The following is a 19,047-nucleotide window of genomic DNA, read 5'->3' as shown; positions in this document are numbered from 1 at the left end:
TTTCATCAAAGAAACACTATTAGACTTAAGGTCATAGGTAATATCGAACACAATTGTACTGGGAGACTTTAATATCCCACTATCATCAATTGACAGGTCATTCCAGAAAAAATAAATAAATAAACAGAGAAACATCTGAATTAAATGATGTCATGGAATAAATGGAGCTAACAGATAACTACAGAACACTCCATCCAAATGCTGCAGAATATACCTTTGTCTCAGCAGCACATGGAACATTCTCTAAAATAAGTCAGATATTAGGACACGAGGCAAATCTCCAAAGGTTTAAGAAAATTGAAATAATCCCTTGTACTCTATCTGACCACAATGGGACTAAATTGCAAATCAGCAACAAATAAAACTACAGAGAATACAGAAATTCATGAAGACTAAACAGTATACTATTGAATGATCAATGGGTCATAGAAGAAATCAAAAACAAATCAATAAATTTATATAACCAAATGAAGATGATGCAATATACCAAACCCTTTGGGACACAACGAAGGCAGTCCTAAAAGGGGAATTTATAGCTTGAAGTAATTACATTAAGAAATTAGAGAGTTTAGAAATAAGCAATTTAATGCTTCACCTTAAGGCCTTGGAAAAAGAAGAATAGGGCAAACCAAAAATCAGTAGACAAGAAGAAATAATAAAGATTAGTGCAGAAAATAATGAAATAAGTCCCCAAAAAACAATTCAAAGAATCAATGAAATGAAGAGTTGGTTCTTTGAAAGGATAAACAAGATTGATAAGCCCTTAGCAAATTTGACCAGAAGAAAGAGAGAAGGCTCAAATAATACTTAATGGAGAGAGACTGGAGGAATTCCCATTAAGATCGGGAACAAGACAGGGTTGTCCACTATCACCACTGCTCTTCAATATAGTACTAGAAGTCCTAGCTCAAGCAATGAGACAGGAGAAGGAAATAAAAGGGTTACAGTTTGGAAAGGAAGAAGTTACATTAGCTCTATTTGCTGATGGCATGATTGTATATGTAACAGACCTGAGAGACTCCATCCCAAAACTCCTAAATGTGATTAACTCCTATAGCAAAGTAGCAGGATACAAAATCAATGTACGAAAATCAGTAGCCTTTCTATATGCAATTGACAAAGATACAGAGAAAGAAATAAGGGACATGGTCCAATTTTCAATAGCAGCAAAAAATAAAATAAAATAAAATAAAATAAAATAAAATAAAATAAAATACCTTGGAATAACGTTAACCAAGGAAGGGAAAGATCTGTACAACAAAAACATAAAAACACTCAAAAAAGAAATTTAGGAGGACTTGAGAAAATGGAAAGACCTCACATGCTCCTAGATAGACAGAATTAACATTGTGAAGATGGCAATTCTACAAAAGGCAATATTTATATTTAATGCAATTCCAATTTAAATCCCTACAGTGTTCTTCACAGAGATAGAAAAACTGATCTCAAATTTCTTATGGATAGGCAGAAGGCCTTGCATATCCAAACATATCCTCAGCAAAAGAAATACCTCTGGTGGCATCACCATACCTGATCTAAAGCTATATTACAAAGCTATAGTAATAAAAACAGCATGGTACTGACATAAAAACAGGAGTATAGACCAATGGAATAGACTTGAGGACACCGACTTTGTGTCAAGCAACTATAGCTACTTGATATTTGACAAAGGCCCTAACAATATAGTCTGGAAAAAAGACAGCATCTTCAACAAATGGTACTGGACAAACTGGATAACCATATGCAGGAAATTGAAACTTCATCCACACATTTCGCCATGCACTACACTCCAGTCCAAATGGATCAAAGACCTCAAGACTTTCCATGATATAGGAATGGAAAAAGACTTCCTGAGCAAAACTCCAGTAGCACATGATCTTAAACAGTCACTCAACCAATAGGATCACATGAAACTGAAGAGTTTCTTTAGAGTCAAGCATACAATCAGCAAAGTCAATAGATTACCCACAAAATGGGATAAAATATTTGCTGGTTATCCCACTGACAGAGGCCAAATATCTAGAATCTACAAAGAACTCAAAAATCTGAACAGTAAAAAGTCAAACACCTCACTCACAAAATGGGGCAATGACCTCAACAGGCAGTTCACAGAGAAAGAAATACAAATGGCAAACACACACTTAAGAAAATGTTCATCATCCCTAATTATCTGAGAAATGCAAATTTAAACAACTATGAGATTCCACCTTACCACAATAAGGATAGCAAACATCAAAAAACCAAATGAAAATAAATGGTGACAAAGATGTGGAGAAGTAGGAAGTCATCCACTGTTGGTGGGAATTTAAGATGGTCCAACCACTCTGGAAAGCAATATGGAGACTCCTGAAAAAGCTGACTATAGAGATACCAACAGACCTAGTTATTCCCTTACTGGGCATCTACCCTAAAACCTTCAAACCACATGCCAGAGAGACTTGCTCAACCATGTTTGTAGTACCTCAATTCATAATAGCTAAGAGGTGGATTCAACCCAGATGTCCATCACTAGAAGAATGGCTAACTAAGATGTGGTATATTTACACAATGGAATTCTATCAGAAAGCTCCACGAGCACTGTAATGAGATTGCCAAGTTCATCTTTTATCTCTATTGATGAGCTTTTGGCTGCATTTTGCTTGTCTAGGAGGGAGTATTCTCTGTCTTTAGATCACTTTGGAGTTGATGTCTAAAGCTGAGATTTCGGGCTGGAGAGATGGCTTAGCAGTTAAGTGCTTGCCTGTGAAGCCTAAGGACCCCAGTTGGAGGCTCGGTTCCCCAGGTCCCACGTTATCCAGATGCACAAGGGGGCGCACGCGTCTGGAGTTTGTTTGCAGAGGCGGGAAGCCCTGGCGGGCCCATTCTCTCTCTCTCCCTCTATCTGTCTTTCTCTCTCAAATAAATAAATAAATAAATGTTTAAAAAATATTAAAAAAAAAAACAAAGCTGAGATTTCCTTCCATTTCAGAGTCATTTTATTGATGCTGGTTTGTACACTCTGTCAGTTCCAATGCTATTTAGTATATTTTTTAATTTAGTATTAAAAGCATTGCAGAAAAATAAAAAAAACTCCAACTAAAAAAAGCACAGGCCCAGATGGAGTCCCTGGTGAATTTACCAGACCTCTGTGGAAGAACTAACACCGATGCTTCTCAAATTTTCCCTCTAAAATAGAAAAGGAAGTAATTCTAATGAACTCCTTCTATGAAGCCCACATCACCTTCATACCAGAATGAGACAAATCCAGAATAAAAAATGAAAATTACAGATCCATCTTCCTCGTGAACATAGATGCAAAAATTCTGAACTAAATATTGGCAAACAGAATACAAGGATATATCAAAAAGATTATTCACCCTGATCAAGTTTGCTATATCACTAGGATGCAGGGATAGTTCAACACATGCAAATCAACGAGTATAATGCATTGTATAAATAGTCTGAAGAACAAAAAACACATGATCATCTCAATAGATGCAGAAAAGGCATTTGAGAAAAATCCAACATCCTTTCATGGTAAAAGTATTACAGAAACTGGGAATAGAAGGAACATATCCCAGCATTAAAAAAGAAAAAAATTATGAAAAATCTACAGACAACATAATATGATGAAAAACTCTAAGCTTTTCCACTAAATTCAAAAACAAAACAAGGGTGTCAATTGCCCCATTTTTTTTTTTAAATATAGTATTGGAAGTCTTAAGCTATAGCAATAAGGCAAGAGACACTCATAAAATGGATACAAGTTGGAAAGGAAGGGGTCAAATTATCACTATTTGCAGATGATATTATTCTATACATTAAAGACCCTAAAAACTCTACCAGCAAACTGTTACATCTGATAGATACCTTTGGCAACATAGCAGGATACAAAATAAATACACAGAAATCAGTATTGTTTCTATATAGTAATGCCAAGAATGAGGAGAACGAAATAGGAGAATCTCTCCCATTTGCAAGTGCTTCAAAAAAGAAAAAATGTACCTTGGAATAAACTTAACTAAGGAAGTGAAGAATCTCTACAATGAGAACTTTAAAACACTCAAGCAAGAAATTGCAGAAGACACAACAAAATGGCAAGACATCCCATGTTCTTGGATTGGAAGAATTAATATTGTGAAAATGTCAATCTTACCAAAAGAAATCTACATATTTAATGTAATCCTCATTAAAATTCCAATTCCATTTTTCACGGGAATAGAAAAAAAAAAAAAAAAAAAACCTAAAACTAAAATTCACTTGGAAACACAAAATACCTTGAATAGCCAACACAATTTTGAACAGCAAAAATAAGGCTGGTGGAATCAACATACCTGATTTTAAGCTATATTACAAAGCACAGTAACAAAAACAGCATGACATTGGTGCAAAGACAGACATGCAGATTAATAGAATAGAACAGATGACTTAAATGTTAATCAAGGCAGCTACAGCCATATGATTTTTTTTAATTTAATTTATTAGTTTTCTTTTCAATAAATACAGGCAGTTTGGTACCATTATTTAGGCTCATCTGTGATCTACCCCCTCCCATTAGACCCTCCTTGTTAATGAAAATGGGTCATGCATTGTGGAGTTAGCCCCCAGTTATTGCCATATGATTTTTGACAAAAATGCCAAAAAATATTTATTGGAGAAAAGCCAGCCTTTTCAACAAGTGGTGCTGGGAAAACTGGATATCTGTATGTTGAAAGGTGAAAATAGATCCTTGTCTTTCTCCATGTATAAGAAGCAAATCCAAGTTGTTGAGGGACCTTAATATCAGACACGAAACTCTGAAATTGCTAGAGGAAAAGGTAGTGGAAACCCTTGAACATATTGACATAGGTAATATCTTTCTGAATGTAACCCCAATTGCTCAAAAAATAGAACCACTAATCAATTACTGTGATCTCATGAAAATCCAAAAGCTTTTGTACAGCAAAGGGCACTGTGAATAGAGCAAAGAGGCAACCTACAGAATGGCAGAAAATCTTTGCCAGCTACACATCTGACAGAGGATTGACATCCAGAATATACAAAGAACTCAAAAAAAAAAAAAAAAAAAAAAAACAGAATAAGAAATCAAACAACCCAATCAAATAATGGGCTATGGAACTAAATAGAGAATTCTCATCACAAGAAATACAGGTGGCATAAAAACATCTAAAAATGTTCTACATTCTTAGCCATCAGGGAAATGCAAAGTAAAACTACCTTGATTCCATCTCTCTCCTTTCAGAATGGCTACCCTCAAGAAAACAAATGACAAGAAATGGTGGTGAGGATGTGGTAAAAAGGGAACCCTTCTGCACTGTTGGTGGGAATGTAATCTGGTCCAGCCAATGTGGAAATCAGTATGGACATACTTGATAGAGCTAAAAGTATATTTGTCATACTATACAGATATAGCAGTCCAAGGCATATATCCTGATAACTCCTCTCACTATCTTAGTGATACTTATGCAACCATGTTTGTTGCTACTCTATTCACAAATAGCTAGAAAATGGAACCAGCCTATTTGTCCATCCACAGATGAATGGATAATAAATATGTGGTACATCTACACAATAGAGTTCTATTCAGCAGTACAGAATAGTGAAATTATGAAATTTGCAGGGAAAGGGATGTATCTGGAAAGGATTATACTAAGTGAGGTAACCCAGACCCAGAAAGCCAAATGCCACATATTCTGTCTTATATGTGGTTCCTAGATACAAATATGTATATATATATATATATATATATATATATATATATATATATATATATATCTATATATATATATATATACCTGTGTGTGATCTGGAACCAAAAATCAATAGCAGAAGCCCGTAACAAAGAAAAAAGGCTATAAGAAAGGGCAGAGATGGAAGGTCTTAAGGGGACAGTATTGTCTATATGAAAGTAGAACAGATTACAGGGAGTGGAAAGTCCTAAGCCTGGTCAGGGAAAGAGATTGTATAAAATAAAGGTAGAAGGGGGAGGATCAATCAAAATTAAAGATATTCTGAATAAGACATATGAAAATCTACTTTCTTAAATAATGGCACATCCAGAAGCCCTGGATTGTTACTAGAAAATTTTCAGTGACAGGGATGGGATATCTTCCAGTGAATTCTTGGACAGGGATGTCCCTGTTGCCTCCAAAACATTAAAGGATATTGCCAAGGCCCTTGGTTTGCCATGAGAAAGAGATGGTAAGACCATATTGCTGAAGACTTCACATGTCTGAGTGGCAAAGTCACTGAGAAATCATGCTGGTACTGATCAAAAAACCTTCTGCCTGTAGCCCAGCCAACTGAAAGCTAGAAAAACCTTTACTGTATGTAGTTTTATGAGAGACAGATGCCATCATCAGTGAAAACAGTGGATACTGGAAACTTCAAATTTGGCCAGACAGGCCAAATGATGGAACAAGCACAATAGTGCCATGTCTGCTCTGGGGGAAACCACCTGCTCTCTAATTGGACTGAAGGCCCACGCTATAGGAGTGAATACTTGCCTGGTACTGAAAACCTAATCACAAGCCTATGGCAGGGGAGGTCATGAGCCTTAGGTGTATAAAACCTGTTCTTGTCTTGATAAGAGCATATATTACTTTCACCAAATTGCCCTGAAAGTACTACATTTAATGTTCATACTCATATATTGATGTTACTCTCACTTCTGACTAAAGAAACTTCTCATTTCAGATGGCAATGACCACTGGGATGACCCAAAACAACATAGTGCTGAGAAGAAGGGACAGAGGAGCGTCCAGCACTGAAACATCTCACACCCTCCAAGGCTAAGTCTCCATTGCAGAAGAGGTGGCAGAAGGAATGTAAGAACCAAAGGGAGGATACCACTCCTTACATACAACTGTCCAGACAGAATTTGGCCTTGATATCAAAGATCTTGCAGTGCCTAGCAATACCCACACAAGACCTTCATAATAGGACAAAAAATGATGACATCAGATTAAAAGAGAGACTAATGGAGAGAGGGATATGATGGAGAACAGAGTTATGAAGGGGAAAGTGTGCAAGGGGTGAGGAAGGAAATACCATGCTTTGTTGTCTATAAATATAGAAGTTGTCAATAAAAATATGTATATTAAAAAATAAGGAAATTTATTAAATCAATACACCAGAAACAGATTAGGCAGTCCAGTCACAGCTGTCCACAGACAAAAAATTAAAGAAAATGGCACCTGCTCAGCCCGTGGAATTAGATGCACACCAGCAACTATTCAGTCCACCACACTGGATGAAAGCTTGGAAGTCCAAGAAACAGGCAAGGAAGCTCTCAGTAAGGGGGTTTAGATGTAGGACAGAGTCACAGAATGTGGTGGTAACTCCATCCAGGAGACTGAACAAAAAGTAGAATAATGTACAAGGGAGCAGCATGAGAAAGAGAGGGAGAGAAAAAAAAAGGCAAAGAAGCATGCATCAGCAAATAGCATGGACAGTCAAACTAAAGAAGAAAACTCTGGGTTTTCCTGGAGTTTCCTTGGATAATATCCCAACCAATGAGCTCCTCTTCCAGGAAATTTAAAAAAAAAAAAAAAGACTTCCTATCCCCACTAATCTTTCCTGGAAACATCCTCATATACCCATGCAATAGTCAAGTGCCTCACTATATCCCTAATCTAGCCAAGTTGATGATAAACTTAATTATCACACCCACTGTGAGCCTTCTGCTTGATTATGTGGAAGAAGGAACTGAACCATCCACAAGAATTCAGGAAGATGCAGGGAGGATTCTCCCTGAAAGTGTCTCCCATCAATAACTCTTATCATTCCTTAATGTGGGTCGTCATTCACTGCTTAGCAAGAATCCCTGTCCTTCATGCTCTAGGATTTCTCATTTTCCCTCAGTCAGGAGGCAGAATGTATATAAGAAATCTTTCTGTGAGTGGCAACTCTGATGAAGAGAAAGAACTGCAAGTTCCTGAATCCCAGTAACTCTGCTGAAGAAGACACTTAGCAGAATTGGGGAAAGAGAGACAGGATCCAAGGGTACAAAGTTTTTATTTTAAAAATCAGTAAATAATAAAAAAAAATTGAATAAAGTATTGTTTGGACTCTTTGCCTCATGACAATGGCTATCTATCCATATCTATCTGTCATCTATCTATCTGTATAAGGTTTTCTTTATTTCCTTTATTTGTCAAAGACAGAAAAGCACATAGGGAGAGAGAGAGAGAGAGAGAGAGAGAGAGACAGAGACAGAGACAGAGACAGAGACAGAGACAGAGAGAGAATGAGCATAGCAAGGCCTCTTGCCACTGTAAACTAACTCCAGACCCATGTGCCACCTTGTGGATCTGGCTTACATAGGTACTGGGGAATCAAATCTGGGTCCTTAGGCTTCACAGGCAAATGCCTTAACCACTAAGCCATCTCTCCAGCCCTTTTTTATTTTTTTCATTTCTTTAATTTATCAGATAGAAACAGATAGATATATTATTTATGGGTATATACCAGTTACTCTGTCTACCCTCGTAATTAATCTTCAAAACTAGAACCCAGAATGAAAATCCTACTAGGAAGTAAATATTCATTAAAAGAATTGCTGAGTATACCTAAGGTCACCCATGCTGTCATGTATGACCCAGTGAATATAGTCAATATACAACTTCAAATCTTCCCTAGGTGTAAAACCGTGTGTGGTCTGCATGCATACATGTCTCATGTATGTCACATGGATGCTTCTAGATCACCCAATAGAGTCCTAGGACTTTAGGAATGCCCTGAAGTGGAGTGCCTCCATTCAGAGCAGCCACTAAGCATCTCCTATTTGTATGCGATGTATTCTCAAACTCAGGAGTTGCCTATTATGTATATAGAGAGTTATCCAGATATTGTAAGTCTCCAAATATATTTCTGCATCGATATGTTATAGCACTGTATTTTCTATTATGTTACTCATTCGTTAACATCAAAGTTTCTGCACAGGTGTTTTAAAACCAACTAGCATGTGGCTATTGTCAGCATGACCTCTACTCCAATTTAAGTAATGGATGCAGGTTGCTGTAACCATTGTTTCTCTTTCTCAACTGATTTTATGATCATGACCTTATTCAAGTCCAAGATTTGTATGCTAAATAGCTGTATTTATCTAAGTCACATGTTCACTTTAGACATCATTTAACAAGGATATAGAAATACGGTTTGCCTAAGTAACAAAACTCTAAGCTTTAAGAAACTGAATACAGATAAACCATTAACTGAGGCTTGGAAATCCCTTTTTGCTCAGGAATGGGATCAAGCTCAATTCAGAAACACAGTCATGGCCAAGAATGTTAGGCTTGGACACTGTATTGTTTCAGATAAGATCAGTCAAGGGTGAAACCCACACAGATTGCCAATGTATTCCACAGTGAAGATGTGATTCTAAAAGGGAAGACTGCTGGAAAAGCAAGCAACAAATGCACATTTAGCCTATTATTTGTCGTTCTTCTGTAATTTTCTTTCCAAATACAGGCAATTCCTGCTTGAATTTAGCACTAATTACATCTTTCTAGTACACAGATATGATCAAGCCATTTTGCAGCCTTTTGTAATTTCTTATTAAAAGAATCATGGAGTATTTCCCTAGCATGGATCCTATCCTCCACACTGCCAAAATTAAATGAATAAATAAGTAAAAAAAATGCATATGTACATGCATGAATAAATAAGTAAATAAAAATTAATTCATGTGACTCATAGAAACACATTGCTTGCTCTAGGGCTTTGTACTTTGTATGATGTAACTATTTCTGTGCAAACGTGTCCTTTTCTTCATTGATTCCAGTCTTCTACTTACTTTGCCACAATGTTATTCACAGTTCTTCCAAGTGTCTTTTGTCTCACACCATGAATCACCCTCTGGTTTTGATATTTTCCTCTAGTTTCACCACATCTGGGAAGCCATTTCATATACATCTGTAACCTGTTGAGAAAGAGGAAAGATAGTACGACGTCTTCATGAATCATCTGTAAAGGAGGCCAGATTTCCTTAGTTATGTCTAATATATGGAAAAGTTTGGGCGGCATTTGGACTTTTAGCAAATGCAAGTTGTTACTTTTCTGCTTTTATAGTTAGATCAAAGTAGTAGGCATGGGTAACTAGTGGAACAAAACCATGTTAACTTACCTCTGTACAAAATAATATGACCATATTAAGAGCTCATGGTTTAATTCTCAAGGACATGGTGGCTGGTTGAATAATGCATTGGAAACCAACCACCTAAGTAGTCAAGAAGATAAAAAGAATAAAGATATCAAAAGGAATTTTGACTTTTGAGGTGATTACAACTAAGTAAAAGATGCAAATCAGTTATTTACTTAATAGCAAAGGATATTTTAATGAAATGTTAGATGTTTAACTATCTTAAGACAATCATTTCTGAAAACTACAAAGGTGAAAAAAAGAAATTAATAAGAGCCTTGTCATAAATATTATGTGGTAAGACGCAATGTTTTAATGCAATGGTTAGCCACAGATCATGGGAATTACTGGGAAAGGAAGCAGAGAATCAAGAGGATTATTCAAGCAGAGGAAATCCAGGGAACAAATCGAGTAGAGTAGCCTCAGTACAAGAACCATCCTTCCAGGCTCTCATCAAAAGCATACCACACTCCTGTCTCATGAAGATTTCATTCAGTCCGGAACAGAAAAGCAGATCTGTAGGAAGATAAGGAGATTGGATGTGGTAATTTCATTCTAGAAGTTCAATTTTACATTAAGGTATTTTAGGTCACTTGATTTCACATTTTTATAAAGTAAAATGTGTGCTTATTCTTTTTTCTTGTTTAGAAAAAGAACCAAAGAAATTAAGACCTCACAGCAAACATATAGTTCTAGAATTTATTTTTTTTACTTGCAAGCTTACATTACACTGATAATACTTCTTCCTGGACTATGTTTTATAATCATGCTAAAATGATTTGAATGGCCCCACAGAGATGATGTGAATTTCGCTATAAAATGGGTTAATAAGCCTACAACAGTGCACCCCTACATTCTCTAATAGAATGTGTATGGCCAATCTATTTTTATTGAAATTACTTAACTTTGGAGGCCTGAGTTAATACCTTCTTGCCTCTGGAGAATAATATTGTGTTTATATGCTTAGGAATCAAGAAATGAGAAATATTCCCTACATTCAGCTTCTTGATGACCACATATTACTTTTAAGTCCTATGTTACTTATCAGAAACTTAAGCTCTGGTCTATAAAATAAACACTGAAATATATTTATACATGTTATTTTCACATTAAAGTTATTTTTAGAGAAGGTAATTTATTTACTATATCTATATGAGATAGCAGCACCTTAAAACAAGTTAACATTCTCTATACTATCATTATACATATATTATGTGTGTGGATAGATAGATAGATAGATAGATAGATAGATAGATAGATAGATAGATAATGTCAAGTTTAATAGGTGGACAAAAATGTTCTTATCAAGGAATTTGGTAAATTCACCAGAAAATTTCATATATGGGATATGAGAAATGAGTGAATTAACAAAATTTAAGCAGCAGTTCATTCAGAAAGAGGAATGATTTGCACCCCATACTAACACAAAGACAAATAGACATCCTAACAAAGAAGATATTTGGCAATATTTCAAAATATCACATATTGTCATTACTCTGTGTTAGACGTGTATAAAGGTTGAGGAGATGGCACAACAGTTAAAGGCACTTTCTCCCAAAGCCTGTGGCCTGGGTTTGATTCCTCTAGTCCCATGAAAAGCCAGATGCACAAAGTGACACAACTATCTGGTGTTCATGTGTAGTGAGAAGCAAGAGACCTTGGCATGTCCCTCCTACTTACACCTGCATAAGTAACTAAAGGACTTAAAAATAAATAAAAAGCAGAAGGTTCTAGAAAGGAAAACCTGAAAAACTGTGAAACATCCTATAATGCACAGGAGACCCATAAGACTGTGAACTCTGTCCTATAAGGTCAATAGGTAAAACAGGGAAAACTTAGAGCAATGAAAATGTACCAAACACTGAACTGAAAGTATTGCTTTGTCAAAAATTAAATGTACAATTACTAAATAATATACAGGATTTCCAGTTGTTATAATGTAACAACATGTTTCTTCTTTTTTGTTCTTCTATGCTCTTAACATAATAGAACAAATCTATAGCCATAAAAAGTTCTAAGTTATTCATTTTGTCCCTTATCTGTGACCTTTATGAGAAAATGACAGAAAAGAAAAGCCTTGGGAGTATTTCTTAAGATTCTGTGAGCTGACTACCTTTGCCAACCTGAGTGACTCCTGGTGCTATTCACAGATCTCCTGGTGTGATCATTGAACATGTCCTATGGTTGAACTACCTGTCTCAAGTATTTAACATCTTTTTTCTCTAAATCAGCATGCACAAAAATGTTCTGATTTCTTCAATAAAAATCCATAAGGAATGTTATTTCCCCTGTTTAGCTTTTAGGAGCTTGCTTGGTATTTTACCTATTTCTTTCAGTCCATGTGGCATCTTACATAGTTTGTGGAGAAATGCATTTCAATGATGAAGTACAGTATATGTAAGAGTGGTTGTTGACTTTGTTGCCAGCTTCCTGCCAGGGACATGACATGATGGAATTGTGGCTCCAAGCTGCCAGTTACCCCACCCTTCATTAGCCCTAGCATACTTCTATGTTTTGGATGCCACAATGTTTCCTCATCTTGAAATGCCATAGAGTGGCAATAATTAGACGTACTTAATGCAAATATTTGGGCTTAGGCATAAGTATTTAAACGTCTGAGAAGAAAGTCCATAATGATTATATAAAAAAAGTTCTATTTAAAAATCTCTGGTTCACCATGTTCACCAAGAAAGTATCACCCTTGCTCATTTCCCTGATTACTCTATGGTTTCAGCTGGGACCCTGGTGAGGTACGATGGGCTGATTCTCTCCTCAGGATCTGCATCCATCTGAAAAATAAAAGCAAATTCTCCAATGGAGAGTGAAGTTAGCACCAAATAAGTGGGATAACCATTATTTTTTGAGAGAGAATTTAATAGGTATAGGCCTTCTTGTCGCCCCAAATTGGTGGAAGCTTGGTAAGTAAGGCTTCCAAGACCTCATAACTGAAGTAGACCTAAAAGGAGCCCAACATGGCTCAGGGAAATTTGTGCAAGAAGGGGTGGAAAGGTCATTATAGCCACATGTTGGGACTCTATGCACAGAGACATTGCCTCTTACCCATAACTGATGGCTAATTCCAATATGCATGACTCACCATCCCCCAAAAGGAGGGCCACTTCTGAGGGGGAAGACAGGGAGGAGGCTAAAAATGGTACCAACATGGCTGTATACACTGTGTACATAGCTACTACTAATAAAAAATCTCTGTGATATAGAAAAAAAATAGAAAACAACCTTTATGTTAATTCAATAAATAAATCTTCAGTTACCTTGAATTTAAATAGCTAAGAGAAGCATAGAAAACTAAGCTAGAACAAACTATCCAGAACTTATAAGGGAATGATTAGAGACTACTATTTATAGTGTTTATGATTTTATTTTATTTTATTTTTATTTTTTTAAATTTATTTATTTGAGAGCGACAGACACAGAGAGAAAGACAGATAGAGGGAGAGAGAGAATGGGCGCACCAGGGCTTCCAGCATCTGCAAACGAACTCCAGACGCGTGCGCCCCCTTGTGCATCTGGCTAACGTGGGACCTGGGGAACCGAGCCTCAAACCGGGGTCCTTAGGCTTCACAGGCAAGTGCTTAACCGCTAAGCCATCTCTCCAGCCCAGTGTTTATGATTTTAAAACAAAGAGTTCTTGTTTGCTTTCTTCAACTTCACACATATACTTGGGTTTCCTGTTAATTGCATCTTAGTTTTCTGTCATCTATCTCTGCATAAACATTTTTGTTATCATGACCAAGTTCACCAATGTTGTATATAATTCATTCACCTATATGTTAGCTGGTTTTACCACTGTTCTGCTGCATCCGCTTACTGGCAGAGTCACAGGTTGGTTTTTCCTATTGCTAGGAAGTATTTCACATCAGAAATCCCAAATACCTTGTCCCATTCTGGGACAAGTTTGTATCATGAAAACCTGAAATTGAAGTAAATAAAAAAATGGTTCCTCTGGGCTGTAGAGATGGTTTAGCAGTTAAGCATTTACCTATGAAGCCTAAGGATCCTGGTTCAAGGCTCGATTCCCCAGGACCCACGTAAGCCAGATGCACAAGGTGTTGCATGCATTTGGAGTTCTTTTGCAGTTGCTGGAGGCCCTGATGCACCCATTCTCTCACTTTCTCTGCCTCTTTCTCTATCACTCTCAGATAAATAAATAAATATAAAAACAATTTTTTTAAGAAAAATGGTTCCTATAAAGTTGGATAAAAAATAAAGCAACGTTGCACTATTTAATGAAAAGATTTATGTCCTTGTTAAAACAAAACTGTGACAAGTTTTGTGTCCAGATTAGAGCTCGTACATCTTGTATTTTTTAAAATGTGACAATCACTCATCTTCAATGTACCTCAGAAGAATTCTGTTGAGAGTTGGGCAGTTTCTTTGGCCTCCTCCAAGAGCTTCCAGGGTGGAACAGGACCACATTTGTAAAGTGACTTTGGAACTCAGGCATAGGTGACATTGCGATATTGCAATATAGCTGCTTCCAAGCCAGCAGGTAGCCAAGTTGAGTGCTTCATTAAAAAGCTTTGTGTTAGCTGGAAAGCTACTGAGGGAACATGGCAGTTTTCCAGTTGTTTCTTCAGACATTTTTTATAACCTGTGTATTCATGCTCAAAGTTTTCTTCTAATAGTTACCCTGGACACATCTGGCACTATCACAAAAGATTAAGTAACTGAAATGCTTCTCTCATCAAGCCAGTGACTGTCACTCCCAGAGGTTCTTATTTCCCTTTGGATATTGGTAATGGTGTCCCTTTTATATTTTATCTTTACTTAACCTTATGAAAATTCATTTTATCTTTTTGGAGACTGTACTTGCTATGTGCTTACAAGTTTAAGATATCTTTTGCTTTCAACATTCATGAGATGAATACATATATGAATTACTAAGGTTTATGATGTTCAACAGAATTATAAAAACTGATTCCTTGAGAATACAGTCTCAAGTACTTCAAATGAAAATAATGCTAAGACATACAATAGAAAATAAATTCAACAGTAGAAAACAATAAAATACTTCACAGATTCTTTTTAAATGACCATTATTATTACTTGTTACCATCACATTTAATTATAATGCACTGCTTGAAAGTTCAATTTTATGAGTCTTCTCGGATGCCTTCCTACTTTTCAGTTTTCAGAGCAGCTTCAGGTTTCTGGTGAAATTATTAAAGTAAAATCCTTCAAAGAATTAATGATCAACAAATTTGAACAATTTAATAGCAATGAAATAAAAGCCAGTTCTAAATCTATCTGTTTTTAAAAGATCCTCATATGTAAGTGTCTTCATAAATAAAGGAAATCTTATTAACTCATTAGTTGTATCACAGGGATTATTCTATTAAGTACCATTCAGGTCATTTAATTGATAAAAATTTCAGCTAATTGCTTGTTGATTAATTTTTTCTGTCTTAGTTTTCATAGTTCATATTTATCTATAAACATGAATTTCTCTTTCATCTTTCATCTTACACCAGGGAAACAAAATTTTAATTATACATTATTAATTTTAATTTGTACTATACTTTGCTGAAAACGAACTGTTTGTAAAATATATAGAATTTTCACTGGTATTCCAGTTTCATACTATTTACTCTGTGCTGTTAAACCAATGCTTGATGATTTGTAAAAGCAGCCACTGGAATAAAAATGTGTTTTCTTTTGTTTGTTTTTTTTTTTTTTGCAATTGAAAGAAAATTGCAATAAATCTTAACTATTTTTAGATATATTGTTGTCACATAAGATCACCTCTATAAGAAGTCTCTTATTTTCTCCAGGAGTATTCTAAATAAATTACATATTGTCAAACTTATGGTATATTTCATGCCCTAAAAGCCTTTGACAGATCTTGTAGCTATGATAAATAATACTCATAAGATAATCCTAAACATTTGCCTATAAATTTAACTGTTTAACAAACAGAATTTCAATGAAAAACTAATCCACAATTGTTACCAATTTTCAGGCTTAAACAAAGATAAGCATTTCATAGCATTCATTTTTATTTTTGGCAAAAGCTATTGTTTGTGAATTTAAAGTAATCTGAGGTGCATTTATGCTCAGTTTCCATAATTACATTACACTCATGATGTCTACCTATATATATTTTACGTTTTCATTTTATTTTTATTAGATATGGTCATATGTGGTATGTAAACAACATGTTTTGGTACCATCCTTTCCCTCCTCCCTGCCCCTTTCCTTGTTGGGGATGCAGGCCAACTCCATAGGGATTGTGGGTCATGCATTATGGTTGGGGTAGGCGATGTCTCTGTGCAAAATGCCACAATTTGTGGTTATAATATTCTTTCTGCCCCTCTCCCACAAAATCCCCTGAGCCATGCTGGTAGCATTTTAAATCTATCTCAGTGAAGGGCACTTAGGAGCCGCTGGCTCTCTGTTTTGGTAGGTGTTGAGTGTCCTCAAAGTTTAACTCTTTCACCCTTGTGCTGATATCAGTTTCACTAAGAAAGCATCACTATTGCTTTCTTAGTGAATTTTTCCCCAATTCCTCTGTGGTTTCAGCTGGGGTGGAGTGAGGTGGGCTGGGTCATTTATCTCATTAGGTCCAGCTCCCATCTGAAAAAGAGAAACAGATTCTCCCATTGAGAGTGAAGTCAGCACCAGTTAAACGGGATAACCATTATTAATTTAAAGAGAATTTAAACAATGTAGAGCTTCTTATAGCCCAAGGTTAGTGAGAGTTTGACAATGGAAAGCAGAATCATTATATTGATATGATTCTGACTCATATCCCACTCTCAGATATATATTTTTTTCTTTACACTGAGTGGATCTGTTAGCTAAAACAAGAGCTGTTGGTTACCCATCATGACTGTGTGCCACTATTGCACTTGTGTGAGCATCACATCTGGTTATTTGCTTCTTAGTCACTTAGATTTGAGTTGATTGGACAGATGTTGGCCATATTCCCCCAGTAGCTCTTGTAGCACTTTCCAGGACTATCTGAGCTAATTGGCTGATGACTGGATCTCTTCCATATACCAACCAGGTCTCTCCAAGGTCTGTGCTGGCAATTTATGGTCTCTTCAGCAGTAGGGTCTTACCAATAACCTTTGGTGGGTAATCAAGTGGTCTGTTTGTTTTGGGAGATCTAGTAGGTCTCTCTTATCAACAGACCATTGTTCATGTGGACCACATGATGGTACAGGGAATTACAGACCAGCACCAAGGGAAAAGAAAATACAGTGAAAAAAGAGAAATAGGAGAAATTTAAGGTTAGGTTTCATCTTGCTTTCTCTAGGGCCCTTCTATTCAGGTACTCCCCCTAAGGTCCTCTTGAGGGTTCCATCTATTAGCCTAACTTCCAGGATATAGGATTCTATGGTACCCGTTCAATTTGTGTTCAGTTTTTGCTCCCCCTAAACCCTTCCCCTTTCCCCAAACCCTACCCTCCTTATGCTCAAAGGCTTGATATGCTCTTCAGATATGTCCTTGAGTGATACCATGTGACAGTTGTCTTTCTTTCATTGTACAAGTTCACTTAGAATGATCTTTTCCAAGTTCAACCCCTTTTCTGAGTAGAATTCTATCATGCAGACATACCACATCTTGGTTATTCATTCATCCAAGGATAAGCACTTGGGTTGATTCCAGTTTTTAGCTATTATGAATTGTTCTGATATAAACATAGTTGAGGAAATATCTCTGAGCTGAGGTGTGGAGTTTTTAGGGAAAATGGCCAGTAAGGGAGTAACAAACTCTGTTGGTAACTCTATATTCATCCTTTTCAGGAGTCTCCATATTGATTTCCATAGTGATTGTACCACCTTACATTCCCACTAACAGTGAATGAGTGTTCCTACTTCTCCATATCCTCTCCACCTTTGTTTGCATTTGATTTTCAATGTTTGCTATCCTTACTGTGGTAGGCTGGAATCACACAGGTGTTTCAACTTGTGTCTCCCTAATGATTAGGGATGTTGAACATTTTCTTAAGTGTGCGTTAGTCATTTGTAATTATTTCTCTCTGAGAACTCCCTTTTTAGCTCTCTTCCCTACATTAGGAGTGGGTTGTTTGATTTTTTTATTATTTAGTTTTTGAGTTCTTTGCAGATTCTAGGTATTGGGCTTCTGTCAGTGGTATAGCTGGCAAAGGTTTTATCTCATTCAGTAGGCAATCTATTGGCTCAGCTTATGATATGTTTGGCAGTGCAAATGTTTGAGTGCTTGTTTAATTTCCTGGGCTGCTTGGGTTTTGTTTAGGAAGTCTTTTTCCTCTATCATGGAGAGTGCCTCCCCTTTTTGCTTCCTATAGTTGAAGAGTTTCAGTTCTTATATTGAGGTCTTTAATCCATTTGTATTTAATTTTTATGTATGGCAAAATGAGTGGGTCTAATTTCATTTTTCTACATATGGTCATCCAAATTGTCCAATCCCGTTTGTTGAAGTCTCCAGTCTACATTATTGGCACCTTGTCAAAGATCAATCAGCTATAGTTACTTGACCTAAGGTCTGGCTCTTCAATTCTTTTCCATTGGTCTATGTTTCTGTTTTTATTCCAGTACCACTCTGTTTTTGTCACTATGGCTTTGTAATATAGCTTTATATTGGGTATGGTGATAGTGCCAGAGGTGTGTGTGTGTGTGTGTGTGTGTGTGTGTGTGTGTGTGTGTGTGTAGGGTATGTTTCAATATCCAATGCCTTGTTCAATTCCACATAAATTTTGACATCATTTTTTTAATCTGTGAATATTGATACTGATTTTTTATTGGTATTATGTTAAATCTGTATATTGCTTTTGGTAGAATTGCCATTTTGACAATATTAATCTCATCTATCCAGGAGTATGGGAGTATGTTCCATCGTCCTCCTCTATTTCTTTATTGAGTATTTTTGTGTTTCATTATATAGGTCCTTTGCATCCTTGGTTAGTGTTATTCCAAGGAATT

The sequence above is a fragment of the Jaculus jaculus genome, chromosome 2 (genome assembly GCF_020740685.1).
Source record: "Jaculus jaculus isolate mJacJac1 chromosome 2, mJacJac1.mat.Y.cur, whole genome shotgun sequence".
Classification (NCBI taxonomy): Eukaryota; Metazoa; Chordata; class Mammalia; order Rodentia; family Dipodidae; genus Jaculus; species Jaculus jaculus.
This window is presented reverse-complemented; position numbering follows the sequence as displayed.